Source organism: Eptesicus fuscus, chromosome 17 (genome assembly GCF_027574615.1).
Source record: "Eptesicus fuscus isolate TK198812 chromosome 17, DD_ASM_mEF_20220401, whole genome shotgun sequence".
NCBI lineage: Eukaryota > Metazoa > Chordata > Mammalia > Chiroptera > Vespertilionidae > Eptesicus > Eptesicus fuscus.
This window is the reverse complement of record NC_072489.1, coordinates 21104632-21111121: the sequence shown is the minus strand read 5'-3', so window position 1 is coordinate 21111121 and position 6490 is coordinate 21104632. Positions and strand designations below refer to the sequence as shown.

Here is a 6490-nt window from a genome sequence, read left to right as displayed (position 1 = left end):
TTCTACAGTACAATCGTGGAAAATAAGGAGAATTAACTTAAAAACTATTAATCAGCCTTTAAATATTAAGTTTACAAAAAATTTTCAATGACATGGGCAATGCTTATTCCATAATTTAAGTCCAAAAAAAAAGGACCAAAGCTTAAAATTGTACACATAATATTTTCTAAAATTTGTAAAATTATTCATAGGAAAAAAAAGGCTTGAAAGAAATTTTGAGGGAAGGTACCTTTGGAAAAAATATATATATTCTTTTATTTCCATCAGGATTTCTAGGCCAAGCCCAGTAATTTGTCAAAAGCAACTTTGACAACACTAGAGGGCGCTTAATCGGCGCTATGATTGTGGTTTCCAAAGACAAACCGTGGGGCCTACAGCATCCCAACCACCCGAAGAGTTGTTAACACAGCTTGCTGGACCCTATTCCCCGAGGTTCTACCGGAATTCAGTAGATACTGCAGTTCTTTTTTAAAAACTGGGCCATCTTAATGTTTTTTACAATAAAATAAATAGTTCTCTTGATGACTGCAGGCATGTTACCCGTGTGATGGTACTCAGAAACATCTCAGTAAAGGAGTTTTCCTAACCAGTGCACTGTCTTCCATCATTACAAGGAGTCACTGGCTGTCAAACCAGTAAGACTGCATTTATGCATCCATCATTTTCAGGATTGTTGGCAACTGGGCATGTTTTCCCCAAATAGCCCTGCCTCCTGGTGTCACAGGGCCCAACTTGCTCACTGTCACCTCGATGACAGTACCTTTGGGAATAACACCCAAAGTTGTAGAAAGAGGGGACAAAGGTTCTTTACACCGAGTATTGTCAGGCAAAAGGTGGCTTTCAGTTCAGGGTGTGTTATGTGGGCCATCTTGAAACGCAAGCCCCTTGGCCTTTCATATTTAGGTGGTTTTCGAGTAAAGCCATCTCCAGCAAAGCAGACTTGAGTAAACATCCTCCTGCAGGCATTCTTTTTTTCTCTTTTCTGTTCCAATAACTTTTTTAAAAAATATATTTTATTGATTTTTTACAGAGAGGAAGAGATAGGGATAGAGAGTTAGAAACATCAATGAGAGAGAAACATCGATCAGCTGCCTTCTGCACACCCCCTACTGGGGATGTGCCCGCAACCAAGGTACATGCCCTTGACCGGAATAGAACCTGGGAACTTTCAGTCCGCAGGCCGACGCTCTATCCACTGAGCCAAACCGGTTTCGGCTGTTCCAATAACTTTTGATATCTCTGCTTCTCCCTCGGCATGAACTTTGAGCAATGGGACTTCCCATTTTCCCCGCTTTCTTTTTTCATTTTTTTGTTTAATTGTATTGCAAAGTACTTTAGCTCCGACTGTCATTCTCTGCCCAGTAGATATGCAGATACTGCTCCTTGTGGCATCTTTCCATCATTCTTTTATTTGGTGTTTTCTCTTTTCATGCATTTTTTTTAATATATATATATATATATTTTTATATTATTTTTTTTTTTTTTTCCAGAGAGGGAGAGAGAGATAGAAAAACAATAATGAGAGAGAATCAGCTACCTCCTGCACTCCCCACACTGGGGATGGAGCCCGGGCGTGTGCCCTGACCAGGAATCGAACCATGACCTCCTGGTTCATAGGTCGATGCTCAACCACTGAGCCACACCAGCTGGCTTTTCATTTGTATTTTCTTTTCATTTGTATTTTCTCAGCATGGTGTTGTTTATGATAGAGTTTGGCCTTCAGACCAATCATCCTCTTTGCTCTCTTTGAACATTCATGAGCCTCTCCCCTCCCCCCTTTCTCTTTCTATCACAGTAATCCACACAATATCCACAGCACTTACAGTGTAACTCGGGATATGAGTTTTGTGGCATGGTCACCGGAGCCATGGGTGCCTTCCCCTGGTGTGAAGAAGCTCTCAACCTTCAGGCTCAGAGACCCACAAGCCAACTCCACACCACTCGCAACAGGAAAGGCAGAAGCTGCGGTTCTAACACACTCACAGGCCATGCCAATGCTGCTGGCCTGGGAACCATACTTTGAGAATCACTGGTCTAAATAATTAATGATTATACTAGTATGAATGTACATATTTATATAGAAACATTTAATTAACATGCAATTTAATTTATTATTATATTATTCTAGTTATTTTCTATTTAATTTACTATCTGTAATTATTAATAATTCTAGCTGGGTGCTAATTTATAAAACCCCATAGTTACCTAGATCTGTTAGGACTACTACCTGTTATGTGGTATTTTATTCCCCACTGGGGGAAAAATAGGCCATCTGTATATCTGATGGATAGGATGAGACAACAAATCTGGCCCAACTACTACCCACGGCTAACCAAAGCTGGCGAGAATCTGCTCTACAGAGAGAATGGTGTCTCCTTACTAATTCCTAAATCTTACTTACAAAATGAACAAAGAGCTGCTCATAAGAAAAGCGGGAATATGAAGGCAAGCTAATCTTTCCAAATAGGGGAAATGAAAAGATAGAAGCACCCTCTGGCACTTTTCCTACTCTTTTTTCTCACCGTCCCCCTAACAGTATCAGAAATCACTCTCCATGAAATCTCTCCCACAGTAAGCCCTGTTCAAAGGAGACGCTCCATCACAGAATGACAGTGATGATCATTCTATACAGCATGTGACCAAGAGCAGCATAATGTGCTGCTGAAACACAGCAGAAACATTTACAGATCTATTAACTTCTTTGTTAAATGAACCATTTCTTGATGAGATTTTCCCACTCGCTAGCCCACATTTTTCGAAGTTCTGTAGCAGTACTTTTCTAAATACCCTAAAACAAAAACCATGAAGACAATATCAATCTAATTTTTTTACTACATCTGTTCTAATTCAATGTCTGCATTGCTAGATTCAAAGAACACAATGGCAGGAAGGACATTAATATCCTTTTGTAATTCTCTGATAAGAAAACTATAAACTCTGTACAACGTAGTTTTGAATGAACTGAATAATCAGAATGTTATAATTTGGCTCATTTCCTGAGTGACTGATAGATTAAGACCAAATTTACGTTCTAATGAAGGAATCAATATCAAGATTTGGCAATCCTTTTGAGGTGAGAAAAACGTTCGAAACTACATAGAGGTGGTGGTGGTTGAACAACATTATAAATGTACTAAATGCCACTAAATTTCTCACTATAAAATGATCAATTCCATGTTGCACCAATTTTACCTCCATTTTTTAAAATATGTCAAACAAAAATTGGCAATACAACTTTCACAATTACCAAGTCCTCTCAAAACTCTTGCTCTTGACACTCTACAAGAGGAGAAACGCTTTTAAAAGGAAAATGTTGGCTTTCTTACGTATAAACCATATGGACAAATAACCTTAAGTGCTCATCTCCCGATTTGATTGGTGTCCCCCACCCACCTGGTTCTTCCTTCTTTCTCCCAGGAACAGAAGGGACAGTCCGAATCTGGCTGCACATGTGTTGTTCATAATTCCAGGGAAAACCTCGGAAATTTCTGAGAAAAACTTCACACATGTACAGCTAAAAGGCAGAGGTACGCAGGTTACTTTTAACTAGATCAGATTCAGGTGGCCTGCCTCTTTCAAAATAAATACAAAGTTAAGCCCTCGTATTGGCATTTATTTTAAAAGAATGTTAAGACTTCTTGTTAAACTTTGATAAAACTTACAAATTTTTACCCAGCCACACTGTCAGACATATGCATAGTTGAAAAATATATTTCCCCTCTCGTTCACCCTTTCTGAGGAAGCTACTGGACTACATGCTCCCTAAACTGAGAAAATAAACTGTGACAGAGGAAGATGTGATCCAGGAAACAACAGAATACATTAAAGGAGAGGATGACAGGTGAGCAGCAGGCTTACGAGCAACTGGTCCAGACTGGAGCAGAGAAAAGAAGAGCTCTAAAAAGGATACCTGGGTGAAAGAAAAAAAAGGAGGGAGGGAGGGAGGAAGTGAGGGAGGAAGGGAAGGAGGGAAAAAGGGAGGGAGAAAAAGGGGAAAAGAATTGTGAAGGAAGAGTAGGAGATAAATATAATAGATAGCCTCCTGTGTTTAAATAGAATGAGGGAGCCCGGTGGGTGTGGCTCAGTGGTTGAGCATCAACCATGAATCAGGAGGTCATGGTTCAACCAGGTCAGGGCACTTGCCCAAGTTGCTGACTCGATCCCCAGTAGGGGGCGTGCAGGAGGCAGCCAATCAATGATTCTCATCATTGATATTTCTATCCCCTTTCCTCTCTGAAATCAATAAAAATATTTTTTAAAATAAATATAATGAGAAATTTATAGTTCTGTCATAGAATTTGGGATGAATTGATGATAATCATATAGAAAATTAAGCAGACAAAAAAGAACAATATAATCATTAATTTCTGGGAAAACAAAGGTTCTAGAGAAAGGAAATTTAATCATAGCATAATATGTGGCTTAGCTATGAATAATAATTACATAATCATAGTAATATAAACACTTAACATTGTTTTAACCAAATATCATCACATAATTTAAAAGGTAAGAGACAGGTAAAGGAGTATATTTAAAATGCTGATGGCTTAGCCAAAACCGGTTTGGCTCAGTGGATAGAGCCTCGGCCTGAGGACTGAAAGGTCCCAGGTTCGATTCCGGTCAAGGGCATGTACCTTGGTTGAGGGCACATCTCCCTTCCTCTCTGTAAAAAATCAATAAAATATATTTAAAAAATAAAATGCTGATGGCTTATATTTAATAGTAAATAGCAAAGAGATAAAATCTGAAACTACAAATTTCAGAAGCAGTAGTGTAAGAATATTGTTTAGAAAGATGGAAGTAAATACCAGAATAAACAACTGTCAGGGTTTAGGGTGGTTATTGTAGCTGGAGAGTGAAATGTGAGAACAGGGAGCCTGGGGCAGGGAACACTATTTCTCATACTTCTCATCATACAGTAGTTTTCTTTTAACAAGTGTTCGTATCACTAGGTGAAAAGTAAAGCTTAACTGAAAACAGTTTTTATAGCCCTGGCCAGGTGGCTTAGTTGTCTGAAGTGTTGTCCTGTACATCAGAAGGCTGCAAGTTCCATCTTTGGTCACGGTGCCTAAGGGAGTTAACTGATCAATGTTTCTCTCTCACATCACTGTTTCTCTCTTTCTCTCTCTCTCTCTCTCTCTCTCTCTCTCTCTCTCTCTTCCTCTCTTTAAGTATATGCTTGGGTGAGGATTTAAAAAAAGAAAGAAAGAGGAGAAACCAAGATGGCGGCATAGGTTAAACACCTAACCTGCAGCCGGGCACAACAATTTCAAAAATACAACTAGAGGTCAGAACGGACATCATCCAGAACCACAGGAAAGTTGGCGGACTGAAATGCCCACAGCTGGGGGGAAGGAGAAGGCCACGGGGACAGTCGGGGAAGCCGTAAAAGCCTGAGGTATGGAGAAACGGGCGGAGACACGAGCACACGCGCCTGCGGGGAGGATGGAACCGGAGAGGAGGGGGCGGCTGATGACCTGGCCGGAGTTCACTGGCAGGAAGGAGATAAAGGCTCCGGAGTGCGCTGAGCACCGGCTCCGATTGCACTGAACCCCATTCCGGGCGAAACCCTGGGAAACTCACTCACTTTCGCAACTCCGCCGCCCCCGCAGGCCGCCCGGCCCGGGACGCTGGGGACGCCGCCGCAGCGGCGGCGCCCGGAGCCCGGCGGCCTCCCAGCACCCGTCCCCGCCGCGCAGCCCCCGCGCGCCTGGTCCCGCGGGCCGCGCGCCCCGCACACCGGACGGAGGCCCGGGCGCCCTCTCCGTGCACCTCCCGGCGGCGCTAGACTTCAGTAGAGTTGACTGAATTCAAGGGATTAAAAAGTATAAATTGGGGGGACGCCGCGGCGGCGACGTCCGGAACACGGTGATGGCGGTGCCTGGAGCTCGGCGGCCGCCCAGCGCCCGTCCCAGCCGCGCAGCCCTCGCGCGCCTGGTTCCGCGGGACGCGCGCACCGCGCACCGGACGGAGGCCCGGGCGCCCTTTCCGAGCACCTCCCAGCGGCGCTAGACTTCAGTAGAGTTGACTGAATTCAAGGGATTAAAAAGTATAAATTGGGGGGACGCCGCGGCGGCGACGTCCGGAACACGGTGATGGCGGTGCCTGGAGCTCGGCGGCCGCCCAGCGCCCGTCCCAGCCGCGCAGCCCTCGCGCGCCTGGTTCCGCGGGACGCGCGCACCGCGCACCGGACGGAGGCCCGGGCGCCCTCTCCGTGCACCTCCCGGCGGCGCTAGACTTCAGTAGAGTTGACTGAATTCAAGGGATTAAAAAGTATAAATTGGGGGGACGCCGCGGCGGCGACGTCCGGAACACGGTGATGGCGGTGCCTGGAGCTCGGCGGCCGCCCAGCGCCCGTCCCAACCGCGCAGCCCTCGCGCGCCTGGTTCCGCGGGACGCGCGCACCGCGCACCGGACGGAAGCCCGGGCGCCCTTTCCGTGCACCTCCCGGCGGCGCTAGACTTCAGTAGAGTTGACTGAAATGAAGGGA

At 44.8% G+C, this 6490-nt stretch overlaps 1 pseudogene; it reads right to left on the bottom strand.

Annotated features, from left to right (window-relative positions):
- Window positions 1-627: 627 nt before the first annotated feature.
- LOC103289528 (ribosome biogenesis protein NSA2 homolog) lies at window positions 628-1854 on the bottom strand (annotated as a pseudogene).
- Window positions 1855-6490: the final 4636 nt, after the last annotated feature.